This window comes from Bombus pyrosoma, linkage group LG17 (genome assembly GCF_014825855.1).
Source record: "Bombus pyrosoma isolate SC7728 linkage group LG17, ASM1482585v1, whole genome shotgun sequence".
NCBI classification, from domain to species: Eukaryota; Metazoa; Arthropoda; class Insecta; order Hymenoptera; family Apidae; genus Bombus; species Bombus pyrosoma.
In genome coordinates, this window is record NC_057786.1 from 1,454,907 (window position 1) to 1,480,446 (window position 25,540).

The 25,540-nt window shown below is 43.8% G+C and overlaps 1 protein-coding gene across 10 annotated transcripts in view; it reads right to left on the reverse strand.

Annotated features, from left to right (window-relative positions):
* Positions 1-25,540, reverse strand: part of LOC122576900 (chromatin modification-related protein EAF1-like) — a 399,412-nt gene that overhangs the window by 323,247 nt on the left and 50,625 nt on the right. The window contains exon 1 of one of the 10 annotated variants that reach the window (XM_043747789.1): positions 15,113-15,318. The exons of the other annotated variants lie outside the window; for them this stretch is intronic. The gene's annotated coding sequence lies outside the window, so the exon portion shown is untranslated. Of the gene's footprint in view, positions 1-15,112; positions 15,319-25,540 lie in introns of those variants that run through there. 10 annotated transcript variants of the gene reach the window in all.

Consider the following 25,540-nt stretch of genomic DNA (forward strand, 5'->3'; position numbering starts at 1 on the left):
CGAAGAAGAAGAAGAAAAAAAAAGAAAGAAGGAGAAACGTAGGAACGCGCGCGTGTGTATATCGTACGTATACGCGAAGTATTTTATTCGAGGTGAAAAAAGATGGAAAGCAATATCGGAAAATGGAAATAACATTGCGTTACAGAGCGACCTTGTTCTTTTCAAAGCAACGGATGGTCCAATGTATATTAACTTGGAGCTTAAAAGCCAAACAGAATAAGAAACTCGCGTTAGAAAAGTAGATCGGTTACAGGTCGGATGGTTGTGCTATTTGACATAAACTTTCTCCTTCTTTTTCAGTAACAATGATGCTACACCTTCAGCACCCAATAAGAAAGTGTGCTTGCGGCCTGAAAGTTTCGGTTCTCTTTCTTCCCCGAAGAAGTAGACCGCGGTGTCTACGATACGTTGACGCAAAATGCAAAAGCGAGACGAGATCGTTCGTCCCGAGAAGTCGATAGTATCAAAACAAACCGAACAAAGTTAGAAGGCCCATCCTGGAGCTGACGTTTCCACCGAAAAAGCGGGGTCGAGCGACGGCCGGAAGAGGGATCACCGTAGCAATGACAAGGCAACGAGCGACCTTGGGAGCCTTCCCACGGACACGGCTAACCCATACGGCGAGCGTGCAGGGGGGAACGAACGCAAACAACGAAGCAACACGGCAGCGTGAGCACAGTCGTCACCGGCGGTAACCTACATTTACCATGGAAGAGAGGAGAGCAAGCGAGCCGCTTCTACGTGTACGTGCACGAGCAACAGCCCGAAGGCGGTCGAGGGACCATTTGCTGCGGCATCCACTTGCGCGGTTATGAATGGAGAAACTTCTGGTCTCGTGGGCTCGCGTAAACGTTAACACGCCGTCCGTACACGCGAGGGTCGGCCCGCGACGAAGAAAGGGCTCCGGTTTGTATTCTCTGCGAGGCTCGTGCAACTGCAAGATCCGCCAGGCCAAAGGAACGGAAACTGAAGAAGGATACAACGAACAGAGGGAACATGAATGCGAGGACCGCAAGATCAGCGGCCATCCGCAGCGCGCTGCTGTTGTACGCGATGCATAGCTTGGTTTCTCGCTCGCTCTCGCGTCTTCTCTTCGTCTTACCCTCTGCCCATTCCGCAAGCGTTTATCCGACGTGTACATAAATATCCGGTCGACTACTCTGTGTACACGAAGAAGAGCGAACGAACGGCGATCCCGGCCGTCTTCCCTCGTGGCAGGCCCTCGTGTACGTGCATAAGTACGTGGCCCAAGTAGGAGATGAAGCAACCGTGCACCGTGTTCCTCCATAAATATACTTTGCTTACATTCGTAGGTTCTTGCGGATGAGAGAGCCGGGCTGGCGAGAGTGGCCGGTAGCTGCGAGAGTACACGCCGCCAAGCAGCGGCGAAGAGAGGGGAAAGAGGCAGACAGATGAGGAACGTGTACACGTACATGAAAACCACCAACACGCAGAACAATGGAGTAAGCAACAGGTACGTGTATGTACATACACACGTATATAGGCAGGCTGGCGCATTTTCCACGTGGGCCGTGCGACTGTGCGCTCGTACATATTCGTACATAAGCTGGGCTCACCCTACGCTAGGTATCACAGCTCGATGCGCCTTCTCTTTTTCTCTTTCTCCGCGTCTTGTGCTGCTCTTCCGCTTCCTCCCACCCTTCCACCCTTCTCACACAATCTTTTCACCCTTTTTATCGCTCGACCCTGTTCCCTATGCTCGCTGTCTCGCTCTATCCGTCTTTCCACGTCGGTCTATCTTCCTATCTGTGGCTCAAGGCCGTTCTTCTTCGCTCCACGTGGATGAATCGCAAATCGCGGCCGGTCGCCACTGGACGCGTGTCAAATCGAGCGGAAGCGACCAGACCAACGCCAAAGGTTCTTCCGCGTTCCTGCCGCGGCTCGCGAGACCCGCTAGGCAAACGGACACGACCCCGTTGTTGGGCAGAAAGAGAACGGCTCGTGGTCACGCGAGAGCAAAGGACGACGATGGCGATACGTTGACCGCTGGACAGCTGAGCTTCCATGACGCGTACGTAAGCCGTGCACTTGCGAGGCTGTGAACCGTGGACAGACAGTAGAAGAGATACCGTAGCTGGGCACGTTCGCCACGAACCTACTGTTGTTCCAAACGTGGACGAACCTCGCGGCCACCTTGCAACTGTAGCTTCTGCAGCTACGTCGTTCGAAAATAGAATTCGAGAACGCAAGTCGATGGGAAGATATCGCAAACGAAACGTTGCGTCAACGCCTTAATGGGTTGGTCCTTGGCTCTTGCGACCTCGTTGGACACTTTGGCAACCTCGAAGCAAGCGATGACGAGTATACTCGTCAAACACAGAGTACGCGTGGCTGTTGTAATTGTCTGTCTTTTTTACGTAGAGTAGACTCGTCATAACGCAAAATATATATAATAATTTCTCGTGACGAGTATAGTCGTCAGAGGCAGCTAATTGGCTGTTATCGATTGGCTTTCCCACTGTGTATGGGACTCCATAACTTGACAAGTCATTTATCGTCGTGCACGTATATTCTGCTCAGAATCCAAGATACTTTTTTCATTAATTTTAATTAACGTTAACGAAAGCTTCCTGAAGGTTGAAGGACGACTGTGTGCGAAAGAGTGTTTTCTTCGCTGCTTGCTCCACGAACTACGTATGAGCCACCCTATAGAAGATCGAATTGACAGAGAACTAGAGAGATGGATGGAGGAGGAGGTTCGCATGGACGTATCGTAGCACGGCATAAAGATGATAGAACCGAATACCGAGCGCATACCAGCAGTTTGACGTCTGTCTGCCAGCATAACCATCACGGAATTCCGCCTGGTGTTCTTGACCTATTAGCTGCAGGGTTGCAACCTGACCGTTTCACTTTCTCTGCTTGCGCAGCATTGAATGGAAAATTCGAGACCGAACTGTGAATGAGAAGAATACGGTTCCTACAGGTAGACTGACGCATTATTGATTTATTTATTTATTTATCTACCTATTAAAGCAGACGTATGAGTACGCGTAATAAGGGACGCACATGGAAATTAAATTCATGAAACTACGTGCTAACAAACAGTAGATAGGAAACTAATATAAATCAAATAAGAGACAGCAATTCTTAAATATCAATCGAAGAATAGACACTATATCGAAGTTTACTATTGTGCCATTGACATCCGTATGGTAGCATACAGCGTTTCATGGGGCGCGCATAAAGGAAATCATAATATCGCAGACGTCTCGCAGGGGCGTTCGACTCGAAGCACTCGACGATTCCAATGGCAGTCAACAAGGCCATCGAATACTCCGCAGGCGAGCAAACTGTCACGAATCTTGCCTGCGTTCTTTCCACGCGAACGTTAGCTCGGAAACGAAAGGAACAACTCCCGACGTTTTCGTATCAAATTTCCATACAGTCGATGATATTCTTACGTTTTCAAGAGCCGTGATCAGCTGATGGCCAGCGAGGCGAAGGATCTGGCTGGCGCGCCGGACGTTCAGACGCGATCCGAATTCGCGAAACTTCGATTTGAAAATAGCAAAGCAACTTTCACCGAGCATCGGCATGCACGGCATGATAACACGCGTTATGACGACGCGGCGTGTTTACCCTTCGCTCGCTCAACGCCAGTGTAACGATATAAGCCATTCGTTCTGTTCCTGAAGGCATTACGCGCCGCTATAGGCGTCGTAATATCGTTGTTTGCGGATTGACCGCGTTTTACCATTCGGCTAATTAATTCCATTAACTCGCTGCGGGGTGGAATAAAAGCGCGCGTATCGGCGCCCGGCAACGGAATTGTAACGCGGCCACGCGCACCACACTATTCCGTGTGTATCGAATTAATGAAGTTGGTAATCAGCGTTGCCAGATTCTGACTTTCGTACGCCGATGGGGACGAGGAGGGAGGAGGTGCCTCGCCCTCCCTCCTCCGGCGTTCTCGCCCGACAAAAGTTAATTACTGCGGCCAGATACATGGGCGTGGGCGTGATTAATTATCGCGGCGGAGCGACGAACTCGCACCTTTGCCGGCATACGCAGAAATTTATGGAACATGTGCTTTGCGCTGTTTGGGAAATAATACCTGGTTTAATTACGAGACCGGTGTGCACGCGCGTCTGCAATTATGGGGAAATAAAATGACGATAACGAACGGCCAGATCATTACAATAGACATACGTCGATGCGACGCGATTCCGCTACCAATATCTCGCTTTCCTCTTCCTCTTCTTTTTCTTCCTTTTGCCTCTCGTTGCTTCCTTTTTTCGGCCACATTTGTACGCGTCTGTGAATATCAATGGCGCGCGTTGAAACGGATCAAAAGCACGTAATAACGACGCGGCGAACGATTAACGTTATTTTCACGTGGCCAAAGTTTCGCCGACGGAACTCGCGATAATCGCATTAATCGTGGTAATTAATAGGGCGACATTTCGCGCAGCTTCGATATCGTCTAATAATCGACACCCTGTCACCGTAGCGATAAACGACCAGCGACCCGATCAACAGTTTTCGACTTGAGCAGCAAGCAGCGGGACGATGCGCGTTCTTGCGTATCGAAGGAACGTGCATCGACGAACTGCGAACAAATCAACTGCAAATAGTCACGGAAGGCGGGGCTGTTCGAGTTTCAGTGGAATGTTTCAGCGATCTACGTTTTATATTCGACCGTTTACTTCGTAATTCGTGATGTCTAATTGTACGCGTCTGTATATAGTTAAATATGATATGTACAGTGAAGTGGCCGGTTTCAAAATGTAATTTACAATTGTTACGGGATTCTTTAGCTCGGCAGACTTTATGTAAATTCTTACATCATCCGACTAATCGATTTCTCAATTTTTGTTAACACAGGGATTTACATAAAGTCGGACGAACGAAAGAAATAGCGACGAATGTACAATTTTAAATAAAATTTCGAAGCCGCTCGTTTCACCGGACCTGACAAGGTCAATTTAAACGATTCGATTACGCAAGTTGCGAGGAGTTTTGTAATTTAGCGAACATCGTTTTTCTCATTGCGCTTAAGATCTTCCCATCGTCCAAGGGAATTATTTTTTACCTTGTCTGCGATAGAAAAATAGTGTTCGATGATTAATTGATTTCCGAACGTAAGAAATTGAATCATCCTGTCTTTTGTCAACACGTACGGACATTGGAGAAAATATCTGCAGGGAAAAGGCCGACGAGTTGTAACTTTTCCTCCCAACGTCGACTTCGATGTTCGCGTGAAACACTTGCTCCATGCAAATCGATATCTAACGTTTACTTAAAACGTGCAATTATTATTAACGTAATTTTTGCAAAAATACAAACAGCGTAGATATAAATACGCATTGTCGCGACTTGTAGCAAGAAATACGCTAATAAGCTAGTCGCTGTGTAATTGCGTGGCTATGTTAATGCACGATATTCAGGAAACAATAGAACTTACACAAATTTATTATTAATTTAATAATCCCGCGCTGCATGAATTCCAAACGCACTGTTCGACAATATCCTGCCAGAGATATTTTAATAAATAATTCCTGTACGTTTTAAACTATTCAGAAAAAGCCACCGCCTACGCCAGTTTATTATCCCTTTGATAATTCCTCGTTACGTCGATTTCATTCGCTAGGAGTCTGACGTTTTATCGTTCAACTGAATTAGCACCGAAGCCTCTAACATATTCTACAAAAGATATTTTACCAATTTTATGAAAAGATATTTAATAATAAACCAACCATCAAGCGCTTCCCGTCTAACTTAACAGCCGGACAAACCATCGCCTACGTTCCATTTCATTTAAAATTGTACACTCGCAATGTTGTTCCTTCTGTTCGGCCAACTGTTCACGTAGATTCTTGTATTGGCTTGGCAACTAATTGGTTGCGCGTTTTGTCGTTAGATGGTAACGACAACATGCGCAATCACTTAGTTGCCAAGCTAATATCAACGAAAGCTGAGAAACCGGCTAGTCGCATAATAATAGGAATTTCCTTTTTCTTTTCATTTGGAGGAATTTTACAATCAATTCTCATCGAGAATTATAAATAAATTATTCTTAATAATAATAAATAATTATCGTACGTTTGATCCTAGTTGAATCCAATCTTAAAGTTTAAATCTACAGAGTGTCCTTTTAGTCTGCGGATCTGATCCGTCGTGTCAAGTAATCGAGCAATTAGTTTGTTTCGGTGCTTGTTCATTCTTACGTTATATCTATTACTGAATTTGCATATTTCTTCCTTGACTGTAGGTATCTTCAGGTCGCGGTGTATTGTTCCGCAGCAAGGTAACGTAGCAAGGAGTTTTTCACTGGAATCGTTGAAGAATTTCTATGTTGGAATTAGTTGGAACCAAACAGGTTTTAATACGGCTAATAATACAGGGATTTACGCGAAGTTAGAGCTACAAAAGAAACAGCGACGAATGCACAATTTTGGATGAAATTTTGAAACCGGTCGTCTGACCGGACCTGGCAACGTTGGCTACTGTTAAATCATGCGAGATCGCTGATCACTATGCCAGATGTTTGTATCCGGCATCGAACACGATATCACGTACACGTAGGTGTATCGACGATGTTCTGAAACAGCGGTGCGTTTATGTACTCACTGGCAGACTGTAAGTACGTAGTACTGTTATGCGTTGGCATGCGTGACGCAACAGGAAAGTGCGATCCGATGTGGACTTCCCTGTGCCGCGTTGGAATTATATTTGGAACATCGTATCGTCCTGTACATCGCCAACGTTTCAGATAAGCAAACGCATTCTAAAAGACATTTTCGCTGCCGTTAGCCAGGTGGCATTCATCCGAAGAATACGTTACGCTACTTGGGCCAGCATTATTACGCAGGTATAATGAGAGTAATTGTACGAAATATGCGCAGCAAGGGATGGAAAACAAATATTAAGTTACATATTTAGAAAGTTCGTAGCGTGTCTAAGGTAGCGGATATTAAATTCTCCTTTATGTATTTCGCTACGATAGAAGAGCATCGTTTATTAGGATATTTTATCAGACAGAGGAACGCAAGATGCCCGAATGGGTCGTTTTTCTCATTGAAAGATAGATATTCAGCAAGCAAACGTTCGATACGGAAGAGAAATTGTCAAGAGACAGAGAATTGTGTGTGTGTTTTTTTTTAATAAACGTTGAACCTCGACTGGAATATTCTTCTATTCGCAAGATCGTCGTTTATTTTGATTGTTGTGAATTTTGTTCGTGCCACGCAATCGAATACGTTAGAAATCTGTGGCGAATGTATTTCTATTAAAAAATGGAGAGAAGATTTCCGGCAGAATGACGAGGCTATTCAACGGAAGAATGAAATGCTAATCCCACGGACGTGCATTGCTTCTGAATTTTCCTTCCATCTCGCTTTCAACTTCCCGATGTATTAATTTAATTTATCAATTTACTTCCCTTATCGATCTTCGGTGAACATCTTTCCAACTTTGTACGACAAAGTTCCCGAAAGAATTGTAAGAAACGTTTCTAGTTTTCCCTAGAAACCCAGAAAAAGGAAGAAAGGAATTTTTCTAGGTTCTATCGTCAAAAATATTTCCAATCTTTGACTTAATAAATAATTGCGAAACATAGACAAACAAAGCATTGCAGAATCTCCTCAGATTTTTTCAGAAACACTCAGAACACCGAAGAAGTTGATATCGAACGTAAATAATCTGACGAGAATTCCTAGCATATACTGGGTGCTGCTAATGTACAGAACAACACGCAAATGTGAGTTTAGGAAACGCAGCATGGCTGAACGTATAAACGAAGAATGTCGACGTTGCAAATATTTTATTAATTCCGTGTATCAACTGTGTGTCATCGAAACACCGATTTTGGAAATTGTTTCGTCCAAAACAATATTTCATATATACTTGCAACATATACAATAACGATAGAATATAAAATGTAAATAATAATACATAGAATGAAATGTAATTTCACAAAACGCATCACGAGAAGCTTCCAAGACAAATGTCACGCGTTATAATCTTACGCTCGCAGAGCGACAGAAGATGATTTAAACGATCGATCCTTTCGGATGGATATTGGCGTGTAATAGTTTCGTATGCAGTTCGTAATGAGAAATTGCATAATATGAAATATGGATCGTCTATGGTTCTAACCGTATAAATATTTATTAGTTATGGCAGTGTTATCACTATGGTCACGCTTTTAACCCCGTTACGGTGCTCAACTTTACTTTGCGTGCGAAGGTGATTCGCATGCATGTAAATGTTATCTTCGCGTTGTTCACTGCGATGAACAGGGGGTCGTGGCAGAAAGGATGGCGTAAATAAAAGAAATATGAATCGTATTTGAACGAATTGTATTGCGAATACGCAATTGCTGGAAAAAAAATAACGAGTTTCTAAAGGTCGAAGCAGAATGGAAATTTTGTCTACGCAGCGATGACGTACTGGCCGTAAGATAAAACAATTTCATCCTCTTTAATTAACCGCGGTACTTACATAGCTAATTAATTAGCCGGTAATTGAGCATTCCAAAAGGATAATTTCTCTTTTATCCGGCGAGATCTCGTTTTAAATGAAACTTTCCATTGATTCGAGTATTCGAAATAAACCTGTTGCTAATCTCTGCGTGTCCTCGTTAACGTAAATAATTGAGCGTGATATTACACGGTATAATAGATCTTCTTACCCTCGGTCGTACGTCTTCTTCTTGCTCGAAATTACCAGTCGAATGGAAAAATATATCGGCTGATCTGCCAGCAGTGCTTTTCGCGGAAGCTCGACGAAGGTTAAACTCGTTGCCTAAAACCGTCAGATGTGAAACGACAATAAGAACGTGAACGCTTGTCCCGCAGTCAGTGTACAGTGGCGAATTGAAAAATTCCCATAAAAGACAGGCTGGCTGTAAGATCCGCAGACTGCGTTCGTGAAGAATGAAAACACCATAAGAAGGTGCAATGGTTTCTCTCACAGCGAAGTATGCTGCACGGTAGCCGCTTAGAAAGTTCCCATAACGAATCCAAAATTCCATTCTCTCGTTAGACTGGTTTGCCAAGGTCGCCAGGAATTCTTCCCTAATAAGCCAGCGTAATTAAAGGAATAATCTTTAATTAAAGTAAAACACCAAACAATAAAATTAATCATTACGTTATCTTCTTACGAGAGTTCGTAATTATATTAACGCAATTAACGAACCCCTGGCGTTCCTCGAGCGAGACGCGCGCTTATGCGTGTTGGACGGCCGAGGGAGCGTCGGGACGCGTCGCAGCCGAGCGGACAGCTCGCCGCCAGCGTCGAGCAGCTGCGTGAAACAGCCGGCTGGACGAGCCCCGTGTGTACACATATACTTCAGGTATAAGTGCATTAACGTTCTTCCTGCTGCACTTCATTTCTCCCCGCGTTCCTCTCGCTCCGTCTACTTTGCCCTCTCTCCGGATCAATCGACGATTGATTGGCAAGACGAGATAAGAATCTGCAATTTGGCTGTACAAGAAGCAGGCTTGTTGCTGCACGAGATCCAAGGTTACTCGAGTGTCGAATAATTATCGAGCGACGCGATACCGAATGTGTACAAGGACGCGCGGACGTGGACGTAGGTTGAAATAATTAGAGGGTTGGCTGGTCGTACGAGTTGATCGAGCACCGATGCGCTTGATATCTTAAGGCGAACTATTTCAACCCATCTAGAGGCCTAATGATGATTTATCGTAGTGCGTTAGAGATACTACAATTCTGTATTTACAGTCTGTAGATTGAAATTCCGTAGATTTCTAGAAAGGTGGAAGACATGGCGACGAGGAAAATGTTAATTTTTAACGCGAATGCTACGACACTTGCTGTTTTATTACGAGTATTTGATTTTCTCGTTGATTTCGATTATTAGAGTGGAATGTGCGTTTAATATCATCGACCCAGAGGTCGGATTGTTCGTTCGAAATGTCGAAAAGGCTTGCTCGTTTCGAGGGAAGAAAAATTACTTTGGAATGTTAGGAGAAACAGCAGCGCATAGAAATCGAGTAGAATATGAGGCTCTTCTGACTTACAACTGTTAAGCTAGCTGTTAGGAATAAAAACGAGAAGTAGTTGGTATAAAACATTCCTTCCTGCCTGCTTCCAGATTAACACGCCATAAAACCACCCAATTCCAGCACCTAATTAACGTCAAATATTAACATACGTATTTCCCTCATTTGAGAAGACCTCTCGGCCGCTGGATGTAACACCGAAACGTCGCAATTAAAATAACGATAATTAATCCTTTATCTGATTTCCGTATCCCTTTCTGCTTCCTTGCGCAAACTTCTCACTGCCTGCTGCTTCTGCAAGCGTAAATATGCGATATCGATAGAAAAATCAGAAGACAAATATTATGGCGAACAAAATGCACCGGAAGCGTAAAAATTATACGACAGCGCGCGGAACATTCGACAGTTCCAAAAATTTGAGATTCTAACAAACGAGGGATCGAGCGTACGAGTCTGTCGAAATAGCCTCTCGAAAGCGTACAAAGGACGAGCATACCGGAAACAGCTATAGTGTCGTGCCATCCGTGCTACAGCGTGGGCAAAAGGCAAACGACAGAGTGGGGCCTGATGTTGGAAGAGGCCCACATGTACGTCTGCACAGCTGTCCCTTCGTGTGCACTCTCAGCCAACGTTTTGCTTTCCGCCAGAGGCTAGATTCTTGCTTCTTACTTCCCCTTCCTTTTTCTTGAAATTCGCGAAATTCTGTTCACGGTTAGCGGAACTGCGTGCAACGACGATACTAATTGCGCAGAGTGTACGTACGTATTTTTCATACACATCGTATGGTGGGTTGTGTATTTTTAAAATAGCGTACCGTATGCTATACGCGTCGCCTTTAATACAACGTATCTCTAGCGTAGCGTGTGTTTAATGTAATTTAACATGAATACGTTGCAACAGAATTGATTATAGAAGAACGTAGATGCGTTAATTACATTTATCTTTCTTGCTTCTTTCAATGAAAAGTAAAGATTCCTAAAGTGTTGGATTCTTCAGACCTTTTCGTCACCCTGCATATTTCGTGTAGTAAATGAACATGTAAATGAGAGATGAATTGTATTACAAAGATTCCTAGTGTTGGATTTTTCACACTTTTTCATCACCCTGTATATTTCGTTACTCAACGACCGACACGTAAATGAAAGATGAATTGCATTACAAAGATTCCTAGTGTTGGATTCTTCAGACATTTTCGTCACCCTGTATATTTCGTTACTCAACGACCGACACGTAAATGAAAGATGAATTATATTACAAAGATTCCTAGTGTTGGATTTTCCACACTTTCTTATCACCCTGTATATTTCGTGTAGTAAACGAACACGTAAATGAAAGATGAATTGCATTACAAAAATTCCTAGTGTTGGATTTTTCACACTTTCTTATCACCCTGTATATTTCGTGTAGTAAACGACCAACACGTAAATGAAAGATGAATTGTATTACAAAGATTCCTAGTATTGGATTTTTCACACTTTTTCGTCTCCCTGTATATTTCGTGTAGTAAACGAACACGTAAATGAAAGATGAATTGTATTACAAAGATTCCTAGTGTTGGATTCTTCAGACATTTTCGTCACCCTGTACATTTCGTGTAGTAAACGAACATGTAAATGAAAGATGAATTGTATTACAAAGATTCCTAGTGTTGGATTCTTCAGACATTTTCGTCACCCTGTATATTTTGTGTAGTAAACGAACATGTAAATGAAAGATGAATTGTATTACAAAGATTCCTAGTGTTGGATTCTTCAGACATTTTCGTCACCCTGTATATTTTGTGTAGTAAACGAACGACACGTAAATGAAAGATGAATTGTATTACAAAGATCGTGGTGTAGATTAAAATACAAGTCGATGGATTTCGTATCTCTTGCACTTTCTACTATCAGTACGTTCTTCAAGTACACGATAACAGGTGTGGTTTTATGATCCATTTGCTTTATCGATTCCTCCATTAAAAGATTATAATATAGATTCCATACGAATGAATACTTTTTACGACTTCAATTTTACTAACTAAATATTTGATTCTTTGCTTAGACAGGAACGAAAAAGTTCGATATCACATCCCTTAAAGCGGATCTACTTCTCGCTCGGGTAATTAAGTGACTCTTGTACCAGCCACTATCGGACATCTATGAGAATAAAAAGCCAATATCTTGCCCTCGCCATGTCCTCGTGCAATGCAAAAAAAAAAAAGAAAGAAAAAAATCGTAACAGCTAAACTCAGCCATACACTTGTCCCTAAACGATCTGGTAAAACAAGAATCTTAACACGCCCTTAATACGTACACAGTGATTGATGAAAAAAATAAACTGTAAGGCTTTAGGCGTTTACAATTTTTTACAGTCCTCTCCGTGTAAAACACAACGGTTTAGCTTTTTCGTTGGCAAAAGATATTTGACGTATCTTCCGTCTATTCGAAAATAAACACCAGGTACACTTTTAATTATTCGTCTCGCAATATGAGAATATTCTTTCGTATTTTCCTCAAACTTAAGAAATTTACGAAAAACAATTTTTACTTCAATTTTCCAGGATCATTAGACTCGGCTAGAATCATACGATAAACATTTATTATTCGCGTTACAGTACCACGTCAGAATAATTTATTTATAATTCTCAATGAGAATTGATTGTAAGATTCTTCCCAAATAAAAAAGAAATCTTTTTCCAGGAGACGTATAACCCCGCAAAATGTGTAGTACGTCCTTGCTTCTTTATCTCTTTGTATACATAAAACACCCTATATATATATATATATATATATTTAAAGGAGTATCCTTAATGAAAGTTCAAAAAGCTGGAGGAACGCGTGGCTTCACGGCGTCTAGCTCGGTTAGAGATCAAGGCAAAGTGAAAGAGACAACTCGTGCAAACTCGTATGTGGAGCACATAACCGAACCGTGGAGAAATAAAAAGACGCGGCGAAAAAGCAACTGTGTGTGCATTAAACTGCGGCAAGTTTCCATGGGTCGCGACAACGGCTAAGAGACATCCTTGTCACTTTCTTCTCTCTCGTATACTGGTCTGCCCACAAAATTCAACTCGAGTGCATTCCACCTTGCTCGGCTTGTTCACGCTTATTTACTGGACGGTGATTGCTGTTCTCGAAGAACAGTTTCGCGATAACCACGAACGTCCTCGCTGTGCTTAGATCAACGCACTATAGCGGCCGTCTCGCTATAAATAACGAGGCCACGGTAAAAAGCACAAAACTGAAACGAGTTCAGTGGAACATCGCGCAGAAGAAGCCGTGAAAAAGTTTGTAGTCGAAGGTTTAGACTGGCTACTTTAAAGAAAACGATCGACCAACACGGCGTAAGGAAATAATAAAGGAAACGATCGACAAAACGAATTCATGGTTGAACGTATTTTTACGATTTCAACGATCATAAAGTGTGCAACATCGACGTTCCATCGTCGCTTATTTTTAAATTGTTTTCACCGATTAGATATCGTTTATTGCCGGGTAATCGATGAATTCTGCGCTGACGTATCGCGCTCTCCAACGAAATTGATAAGGACAGAATGGAAATTTTATTGGCTAGAAATAAAAATAAAAAAGAACGGAGAAGAGTCGGAGACGCGAACGAATCTTCCAACTATTTCCGCTGTAATCAGAAACGGAAATGAGAACCTAGAGACATCTCGAAAGTGTTTCCCTTATTTCTATATATTTCAAGATTCTTCCTACTTGCAAGAAAATGAAATTATTAGATTGAGAGCGTAGGCAACTAGCGGCAGTTCCGAAGGAATCGATTCAGAAATATATCCCAGCGTCGGAAACATAATTAGCATGTCAGTGGCGTGTTTCACGCAGCGCCTCGCACTATTTTCGTATTCTCATGTACGTCGAGCCCAGGTGCCTTACGACGGTCCTCTTTGGGGAACTTTCCGCGTTCACCGAATCGCGGTCGGTAAACAGTTCCCTTCACGGATGCATATGCGCGCACTATGAGCCCAATTCCGCCAGAAACGATTGGTTCCCTCTTCGACATCCTGACGTATCGCCGATATTGCAGCTACCTTCTATTCCCGGCTTTTCTCGCGATCCCACGATTTTGTTTGCAGTATAGATCTCGCCTGTGCAAGCGAGACAGAAAGCACGAATTTATACGAGGCTCTTCTGTCTCTCTCGCCCTTTCTCATTCCCGCGCAAACGCTCCCTCTATATATTATGTCCATCCTATTCTCTCGTTACGCCATGTCTCTTCTATTTCTCTATATACTTCTATTTTCGCCGCTGCTTTATTTCTCGTTGTATTTTATCATGTGTACCGTGTTTGCAGCGGTAATAGAGTTTTATTTGTGCGTGGAATCGAAAAGTATTAACCAGCGGCCATTAATGACCACACGCATTCGATTCACCGTCCTATTGAGCCACACATTGATACGTGATACTCTTTAAATTGTCCTCAATGATAGAACAGGCATCGAATGCTCTTCGATTTTTAATGATTTTAAAGATACGCGAGGAACAAAAGCAACGAGATTCCTTGCAATTTTGAATAAATCGTAAGATACTCTCTTCAAAACTCTTAGATAAAATGTTATCGAATGGATAGATCTCGAAACGGAAAATGTAGTAGGGCTGAACCGAAGTAATCTGGAGTATGCTATTGAGAACGGCCGCTAGACTTTCCGAACCGTTTGAAAATTTAATGTACGAACTGTAATTATATTTGGCGTCAGCTTACATCGATTTCTGGGAGAAGTACGGAAAATTCGTAGCTTCTCCTGAGATCGGTAGAGCTCTATAGTGTTACATCTGCCCGGTAGTTTGCAATAGAGAATTTCTCGTTCCAAGTAATTTACTCAAATACGTATTTTATATCAAGGAAAAACTACATTCAAATACAAGACTCCCAATAATGTTGAATTAGAGCGGAATTTCGCATCTCTTCCGCCATTTTGTCATAACCTACATCGTATATTATATACTACATTCTTAACGTAAAGAAAAGAATCTACGATACGTAAGACCAGTTTAGAAGTACGTTCGCGTGAAAAGACGATGGTTACGTAGAATCGTTACGAAAAGAATTACGTTAAAATTGTAGAAGCGTGAAGAAGAGATACCGTAAATATAAAAGAAAAGGTTGCTTAATCTAACCGTGAGCAGCGCCGAAATTTCGTCGTAGGCGTTCCGCAGCCCAGTATGTTCGTTGTTACAAAACGTCGGCCTTCGGCCGCTCCCACCAAGTCAGATTTCAGTCCAGAGTTCTCTCCTCGTGTGCCTTGGTTTCGTCATCGGCGCAGACAACGAGCTCCCGGGGCTCGCTCGCACGAAATTCTAAACACCGCCGCGATATAACAAAACCACTGGCCACTGGCCACGAGAACGTCTTCATCTAAAACTATTCTCGCGTCTCTGCTTTATCGGCTGCTGATATCGCACCGCCTTGGCACTTAAGCTCCATTTTCCAGCGGTATTATTTCCAAGTACTAAAAATAGGATAAATATACCTTTTCGTTTAAAGTTTCGACACTACCGTACTAGGATACTCGTCCCAGTTATTTCAACTACATATTAAGGCAAAAGATATTTAAAGTCATCAGGTTGATGAATTTATGATGGCATTTTATGCATTTCAAAAATTACGTATACATGCCTCGTTACAAGGAATACTCGTGAATTCGCAGAGCAACTATTCTCAATAGCGATATATATTCATTTCGTCGTGATAGACTAGAGACTGTGATTTTCATTTCAGAGGAATCGTTAACGTTGCATCCATCGATTCGTAATTCGAATTGATTTCTGGGCTGCTCGATACGCGTTGTTTTCGGCACGTGTTCCACGAAAGTGGACTCGGTTGGCAAACACGTCGCCGTCAGCGTATCTCCGTCGTCGCGCCGTGACACCGTGGGCAAACGACGCCTGGTCTGGTATTCATACAGAATCGAGTTACAAAACCGAGTTGTAAAAGGTCTACATTGACGTTGTCTTATATCACGTAGCCGACGCAAAGCGTAGCGCACCAGTACCATCAGCAGCAACAGCGCTGCTACCCGGTGCTGAGTCACTGCTGCGTTGCCGATACACATCCACGCTATTGCTGGTGGCACGGTCGTGTAGCGTTGCCACGTTTCGTGCCTTCCCTCCCTTCACACCACGCCCCTTCGTCCAACACGATAGGCGTCTATCCCCACTCCTGCCCCTCGAACGATAAAGAGGAAAACAGGAATAAAACAAAGACGGAGAGACCGTGCCGATGGAACTACCGTAGAGAAAGAAGGAGAGTGACGAGCCAAGCGCAAGCCAGAAAGAGACAGAAACAAAGAGAAAGAGGGACAATGCAAGAGCAGAGAAGGACGAAAGAGGCGTCGCACCGCGCGTTCAAATTTCATTGCGTCAAGCTCACGGTACTCTCGCGTCTGCTTAGCGCGGAATTCAGAGAAAACGTCGGTAATGGAGTTTCGTGAGATAAACGGCAGCAGCGACGCCAGCGCGGCACGGTGTTGGCCCTGGTACCGGATAGGGTTACCAACGGGGCAACCAAAACATTTTCCAACAATGAAAATCCACCCTCCTCCGATCCTCCCTTAGACACGCGTTGCAAATCTATATTTCTTTCTATATATTATATATATATTCCTTATATTATCTACTAGATATAGTGCTTAGCGGAGAACGTTCCACTTGTCCGTCTTGTTTTTCCTTTCGAGTCGAAGTCGTTGCGGCGAGTCAACAATCCTCGAATCTCCAAAGGCGCGAAAACAATCCATCCATCAGGGGTGTTTACGGTACCGCGCTCGGTCTTCTTTCAGCGGAGGTTGGCTGGCAAGAGCGGCCAGACTCCGGCACCAGAGTCCGTTTCGCGCTCTGATTGCTAACCCCGTGGTCCTTAAATCACCGGTGATCCCGATTTAAGCTCCAACCGCGTGAATTATTTTTCGCGTTCAAGGGAGCAACCCGAGCTCGGTGTTTATACATCACCGTAGGCGTGTGTACTATCGCGGCTCGTATAAAACACCACTAAACAACGCGCTTCCTTTCTTCTGCCGGCTTTAAATTGTTTACGTAACGGTAAATATAATGATCTTTTTCCAGTACACGCACGATAAAACGCAGCTAGGTTGGCGCGAGCTACTGCGTTTAATGCAGAAATCTAATCGACCGTTCGATCGTGCCTATCAGATAACGGGCAATAGTAGTAATGGATGGGCTTTGGTAAGCCGTGAGAATGTCAGTATCGAACAAAAAGGTCCGCGGCGATTACAATTACCGTTCGCTCGTTAGACGCTCCAATTTCCCACATTTCTAACGATCAGCCTTACGTCGACTAGACAGCACTTTGCAAAAGATGCACGCAAGGTATTTATATCGGGTGTTTTCGATGGAACTTCTTCGCTGAGTTCCATGAACAGCAAGGAGATGTTAGTTTCGTTGAGAGATTGGAAAAATGTGAATTCGTCGCACACAGACGATATAAACGATGATAAATTCTGAGCTGAGTTTGACAAAGGATGTCTGCGGCTTCTGAACGGTTAATTTCCCACTGTACTTAACTTCGTACAGTACCTTATTTCTAATCGAGTTACCAATTACTCTCATTGTCAACCTGTTTGTATTTTGTCTCGCATATAGTAGCCAGAAGCCTGTAATTATTTGTTTCGGTTTTTCCTAGCTATTTCCGTCCTAATAATGTTTTAATCAATTTTCCGATGGCCCGTGTGTATATGACACTGCTCTTTCGTTTATCCCGACAGAACATATTAACGAGGTTTAGCGGAAAAATCGGGCGATATCGTAAATAATAGAAAGGCCAATATCAGCATATTTTTCGAAATAATTCGCGTGCTTGCAAATTGCCGGCTGCCACGCAAAAATAATGTCACCGATACGTAGTGCTTCTTCGAATTAAAAGAGAATGCCAGGCGATTTTCCGGGAAAACGATGCATCGGAGAGTGGCTGCACGGCCGGGAACGTGGCATGGAAAAGAGGAAGCTGACGTGGAAATAAAAAGGACGACAAACGAAAAGGGGAGACGAGCGAGAAGCAAGGACGGCGCGGCGACCGAGAGACAGAGAGAGCGAGAGAGACAGAGAGAGAAGGAGGGAAAATACGTGAGAGAGTTGTGAAACGGGAACGCCGTGCGCATCGCAATGCAAATGCAACTGACCCGATAAAGCTGCATTGGGTCATAGAAAGGGAAAATACAACCTACAAACGTGGGGCTGCCGCCAAAATACGATTTTTATAGCCTCTGGGCGCCACGCTCTTCTCTTCTGTCTCTCACAGTGACGTCCGCCGCCGACCAACGCTACCCTTCGACGTCCCACGCACACCCCCGCGTTTATGTTCACCATCTACGTTCATCTTCATTCTGACCCTTCGACTTCCTTGCCCGATCTCCTCGCCGCGACTCTCCTCGAGTACGAGAATGGAAACTCGTATCCTCGAAGCTCTACCTTTGCCGTATTCCTGTCCATGTTGTTCGCACGTGTGTGGTTGAATTTATTTTTCGATTAATAAAGACAGGAACTTTTGCCTATCTTAGACAACGCTGCTCGAACGAAAATGGCAACTCGAATGGTCCAAGACCGCTGACTTCCCTCTGCTTAGTTTTCATTGACCGTGTTAGCTTCCATTACACGGTAGAATTTATTTTGCAATTAATAAAAAAAGCCGAAGTACAGATCTAGTTACAGCTGATCAGATTCGGTGAAATCTGATTGGATTCGTTTCAATCGATCGTGTTGGGCGTTTCTTACTCGCTGCTCGAACGGGAATGGAAATTCTAATACGCGAATCATCCTCATCTTTCTTTACCACCACTTTGTTCCCAGTGATAAGCAGAATTTCGTTTGGAATTAATAAAAAGACGGACATACGCTCGTTTAGATTCGTCGCGGCGAAATGACTTGCCGAGGAATCTTCGCGTGTCTCGCTGCTTAGCCGCTTCGCTAATTGCATTGTTCTTCAGCCGCGAGAAAACCACTCCGCACGTATCACCGGCTTTGATGCGGCCCAAGAATTCTTAAATGTTCGTCGAGAAGCTAACTGTTGCACATTTCCCTTTTTTCCTCCGTTTAAATTCTAAGACTCTACCTACCTACGCGAGATCCTCGCCTCTTCCGAGGACGCGTTCCTCCACATCGTTTGCTTTTCTACCGCGATTTTTCTCTTTACCCGTGCGATCATTTCCCACTATAAATCGACTCGTCTTTAAAAACTGGCTGTATCGTTTCAGGTTGCGCGGACGTGTCGTGGCAAAAATCGACGTCTTAATTGACTCTGAAAGCGAAGGGACGGTAGCTTGCGCCGTGCAATACCGACAAATGGCAATAATTCTCATTCTCAACGAGAAAATTGTACATTGCCTTCTAATTGCAACGACCAAATATCCTGCGACATGCTTAAATCTCGCTGCTCGATTTTACTTACCGAGCCGCTGGTAAACAGAGACGCGTGAAATGTACGCGCGACAAACACGTTTGCAATATCAAATTTCTCGCCATACAATTTCCAGATATCCGCTATCACGTTCGATGAAACAACGACGATATAAAACCGATAGAAAGGAGCGAGAGGTTAAAGAGACCAGGCAGACGTGTTATTGTTTCGCAAAGAATTAACGAAGAACCGAGGAGCGTGGAATTTTAGGGGAAATCGAATGTTTCATTACGGTGAAATTTTGAATGGCACAAAGTCAAAACAGGTAATGGCGGTAACATAGCACGGTTGCACGGCGGCAAGTGGGGCATAATAAATTTAGGTATCGATCGAGCGGCAAGAGCGCGCGGATCTCTCGACCGGCGCACACCAACGCGGAATATTGTTGCACGTGAAAATAACAAGACCGCGTTTTCAAATTATGCACAATCTCGCGGAATTCACTTTTATGAGTTAGACGTGATCAATAGTCGCGCCGGATGCGGCGAGGTTTCGACGACGATACGTTACGGCTGATTGTATCTATACCACCCCCCCCCCCTACATAAACCTAATTAAATTCGAAACAAACTTTACCCAGACTGCCGGTATTAGTTTCTAGTGTGTTTTAATTAAATGCATTCCGCCCGTGAACGATCGCGTGAATTCGAAAAAAATGATCGGACGCGTGTCTTCCTGCTGCGTTTTTCGAAAAATCCCCGCGTTACTTTCGAATTGCTGCCAGTCTCTTTCGTTTCCTTCTCCTCGCCGTCCGTTTCCTCGCTGACGATGCACCACGTGGTAGTTTGCAAGACAGTTTCGTTATATCGAGACTGTTCGTTAATTTCTTCATTTGGTGATATCATTCGGTACGCGGATTCCGAAGAAACAAACGGAGTTAGCTCCATCACAGAAACATGACACAAACAGGTGACACAAAGGTGAGAAAAATAATTAGGTAGATCGAAGAAACAGTATTTGCGCGTTTCTACTTATCAAGTTGATCGATGCAAGCAGCTCGTATCGTTGTAAGATATAAAATACTATCGCTATAATTATCCTTTCGTTGCTATTATTTCATTGCTATTTTCTTATTATTTCAGGTTGCGACAAGAGGATGGCAAACGGAAATTTATCGTACAATCGACAAACAAGCAACTGTGACAATACCATTTAATAGAAGGGAGGCGAATTAGTAGACAAGCCTCGTGGAAACTTTTCACCGAGATTTTCCATCGATTTTTCATCAAACTTGAAACACGCGAATGTGCAGTTCTCGCGCGGTTTCGCAGTACGGGAAGAGGAAATCTAAATTACCGCATGCCCCTTGCACCGAAATCAGTGTATGAACACGTGGTTCACTGGCGATCGGTCGGGGTAGAAAGTGCTTACGGGGGTGAGAGTGTAGGGTGAGCGGAGAATGGGGTGCATGGACATCGGCCGGACATCGGAATGGGAAACGGGTTAGCCGAATGACCGGCGGTCAGAATTATGGGGGTGGTGAATTGCGAATGCTCGGCGTCTCTATGCCAAAAACAATGCACGCAGTAAAACGGCAAATGGAGAAACGACCTTATAAATGTCTCGCCGATTAAACGCCCATCGGGTTCATTCGCAAACACCACGTTATAAGTGACGTTTCAAGGGAACGCGAGAGGACCGTGCGTGTCTATGCGGCTGTCGCGATTAACCGAGATGTCGTAGGAAAAACTGAAGGAGAACGATATATTGCGAGAGCAGTGATAAGTAGCGCGCGTAAATTCATATTTTTAGGAATTCGGATAACGAAATCTGGACAGACGATCGTCGTTTTGTTACGAACGTTTTAACGAGTACTGTACCTTGCATGCTTTGTACTTGGTATGCGGAACACCCAAGCTAATGTGTCGGCTCTTTTTATACTTATACGTCATATATTTTGTACAATTTTATCCTTCGTACGCGATAAGACGATAGTTTGGCCAGATCTGGTTTTTTTAATTAACTCGTTCGTAGAGATATGAATGTGCATAAGCGTACTTTGTATACCAGGTATGTTTGTGTGTTACGCGCATTCCCAATTTCTCGTGAACGCAAGTACTAATTCGTAGTCTAATGACAAGCAACGAGGCGATACGTCGAAAGCGAATTTTCTGTGGCAAGCAGATACGTTTAAACAACTCTACATTTTTATATTTTATATTATATCGTACTGTAATATTAGGTGTTCTAATTCTGTCTAATTTCGATTATATCATACGCTATAAAATTCTTTAAACTCTTAAGAACAAAGTGACAAGCAGATAATTTAAACAATCCTACTGATCGTGCAATTGTTTTACATTATACCGTACTGTAATATTAGGCGTTCNTAATTCTGTCTAATTTCGATTATATCGTGTGCTATCAAATTCTTCAAAGTCTTAAGAACAAAGTGGCACGAAGATAATTTAAACAATCCTACTGATCGTGCAATTATTTTATATTATATCATATTGTAATATTAGACGTTCTAATTTTGTCTAATTTCGATTATACCGTGTGCTATCAAATTCTTCAAAGTCTTAAGAATAAAGTGGCACGAAGATAATTTAAACAATCCTATTGATCGTGTAATTGTTTTATATTATATCGTATTGCAATATTAGACGTTCTAATTCTGTCTAATTTCGACTATATCATACGCTATAAAATTCTTTAAACTCTTAAGAACAAAGTGACAAGCAGATAATTTAAACAATCCTATTGATCGTGTAATTGTTTTATATTATATCATATTGTAATATTAGACGTTCTAATTTTGTCTAATTTCGATTATACCGTGTGCTATCAAATTCTCCAAAGGCTTAAGAACAAAGTGGAATTGCACGTGGGAAGATGTTTAGAATTGCGAAAGCGAATCGACGGTTTAAAAAGGAGGGGAAATATTTGTGGAAAAGTCGGTTACCGTCGAATTCGTCTGTAACAAACGGACTGCATATTTCTCCTCATTTACATAAAATTTCAAGGCGCGGCAATGTAGAAAAAGCGCGCGCAACGTGTGGAAATATAAGAAATATTCAAACTGGGGTAGTAAAATAAATCTTTACGCAGTTTCACTGCTTTCCACTCGAGTTAATGAAAATATCAAATTCCGCAAAAATCCGCAGCCCGGCAATAAGTTTTCTATAAAAATACGCCAAAGTGGAAACACGTTTCCAGGCTGGCGAATACGTTGAAACGGCGGATTTTCCGCGTAAGGAAAAACATAATACACTGGCGAAAGAAACGCATCTTGTTGGCGCGCTTCTCGAATCGCGCATTTCGGTAATCGATATATACGAAAGGTGGGCGCGAGCGGCTGAATCGCTTTTAGTCTCATTTAAAATGCATCACAGTATACCAGCCTCCTCGTCCCTTTCTCTTCGCGAGCGTACGCTAGCGCGCGTTTTCCTTACATTCGCGCGAGTATTTCAAATGCTATGACGTTCGTGCGTTCGAAAAACTTCGAACCGAACTCGTCAGGTCTCACGCGATACGTCGCAAACCTTTTCTATCTTATCCGCGCATTTCGATAATTTGCTATTTTTAACGCTTGTTTATCGATACTTCCCAATTAGTTTTCGACGATAACAGTTCCCCACTTTGTCTACATTCTATCCATTTCTACCTTCGTCGCTTGTTTACGTGCCGTAAAATACGACGCCAATTTCATGGCCTCGTATTATCTACTTCGATCTACAATAATTTCCAGATGACAGTTTATCTATTGGCAGGCAAAGGAATTTGAGCTTTTATCCGAGCTTCTCGTGGACAAGACTTGCATAGAACTGGAAATCATTGTAGATTCAACAGAAATATCGGCGATGAGACAAATTGAACGACGTTTTAACGAAGGGACGAAACTGGATTACGTTAAAAAAGAAACTTCTCGGTTAACTTAAATCCGATGTTCATTCGTTAACGTCTTACGTTATTTGCTAGACTACAGGATTTCAGTTTCTTCATTGCCCGGCGCGACAAGTCACAGGAAATTCTTCCAAACGTCGAATTTTTCCGATACTTCTTTCGATATTCCTTTCCTCCCTTGGACAATGATTAAGCATGATAAACATGGAACGGTAGTGAGGGCGAGGTATTAATAGCGTCACCTTGGAAGGCCAGCGTTTCCTTCGACAGCAATGTCAGGTTACGTAAGGTGAGACGAGTACGACAACAAAAGGGTGAAAGGGCTAATAATACGTCGAATTAATTTTAGCCTCCCACGGCGAGATACGAGTCGCATTGTTAATTCCCAGGGAACCTGCAGAGCCTCCATTAATCAACGGTCCATTCAAGGTATAACCAATGAGGTATCGACGGGCCACCATAAATCGTTACATCGCAGCGGCACCGGCGAGAGGAAAGAGCGACCGATCGACCGGACCCGTGGCGCGACTTTCAATAAAATCGCCGTGCTGAAAATACGCGAAAGTCGAAATAGAAGCGGCGTATCGATCGACGAAGGGTGCTCGAGCGAATCTACGAAATGTCGAAGGTCGTAGCTGACTGGGCGACGCCGTTCCTCCTCCGACCGATCGTTTGCCAGAACAACGAAAAACCAAGCAGTTTGCCGATCGTTTTCATCGGCCACTCGCGACAATTTCCTACCATGCACGCGTCCGGACGGTCCGCTGTTTACGGTTTCCACGTGGCGCCACGCCCCAACCCACCGCGCGCGCCACTTGCCAAAGTCCACGGAGTCCCGGCAAAGTTTCCTAATCGTAGGCCGGGGAATCCCCGACTCACCCACCCCACAGTGTCCCTGTCCTTGCAGATCAGCCGAGAGACGCGCCGCCGGAACAATCGTTGACCAAATTCTCTCTCCGCCTGGAAACCGGAGCCTCCCCTTTAAGCGTCTTTGCTTTAGACCCATCTACCCTTTCAACGATAGACTTTTCCAGAGCTGGCGCTTTGTTCGAAATCGTAGCTGATAACGTTCTTTCCCTCGGAGAAGGAAAGTTTCGCAGCCATTCGCGATACCAAGCGGAATTTTACGTACGGCAAACGAAGTAACATTCCCGCGGAGTATTTCTGCGCGGTCGAAACGTTCGCGTTATCCTTTTACGTTCGATCGACGCCTACGGACAAGTCGAGCGACGATTTATCGATCGTCTGGCGCGATCTACTTTCTAAATCGAGAGCGATCTTCGTGGAATAGAGGAAACTTATTTGCGGATGTGGCAAGGCAACGTTTTGTCGCTTGTTTGCGTACGATTATTTTCAGCAACGGTCCTTTCGACCACTTTCCTCCTCCAAAATCGGCACCGATGATTCTGCTCGTCGAATTTTTGCCGAATACAGTGGAAGACTTTACCTCTATTTCCATACGAACGATATATCATTTTCTGGAAAAAGAATTCGCGCAGTGGAAACGAATCAGGAAGCAAATCTCAGAAACGAATTACGGTCGAACGTTTAATCGTATCCACGAACATCGATCGTCCCGTGGAATCATTTCGGGCCAATTTACCCTTTCAAGAGCGGCCTCCTTTGTTCGAAATGATGTTCTTCGCAAAATAAAGGAAATTTCCCAGGCATTGATAACGTCAAGCAAACTTTGTAGCCAGCCCCCGTACGAGTAGTCTACTATTTTCTATTTTCGCCAAAGCGTAGCGCTTCGTTTAACGTGATTTTCAGAAATACTCTTCCTGAAAACATTTTTCATATCATTGCCGACGGCGTTCCTCGCATAATCAAGAAGATTCCCCGGCCTTGCTAAATACCAGAGGCGATCGAAGTTCGCGCGATGATCGCGCAGACGACAGAACCTACCCTACAGATGAGGATCTGCCCCCCGGAAATAACACGCTGCTTTTTGAGAAAAGGAAAAAACACCGCCGACTGTTTCTCACCGCACGACAGATCGTTATCGAGCGTTGATCAACCCGTACGAACATCGGCGTTGTTCCATCGAGGTGGTAGTCGGTTCGCCGAGCGTGGCGGAGCAGAAAGACACGATGCGTGTCCGAAAATAGCATGCATCTCGTACGATTGCACGCAATCGCGGCAGCGGTTGGTCCGTGGCGTATCGAGATAAAAGCAGGAGGAAAAGGGAGGACGCGGATACGGGGGCCCATGGAAACCGCGAGAAATCATAGCCGCTTCTCACCCCGTTCATCGTTGCAGCGGCACAAAACGAAACGGTTCTCTCGGCTCGCCGC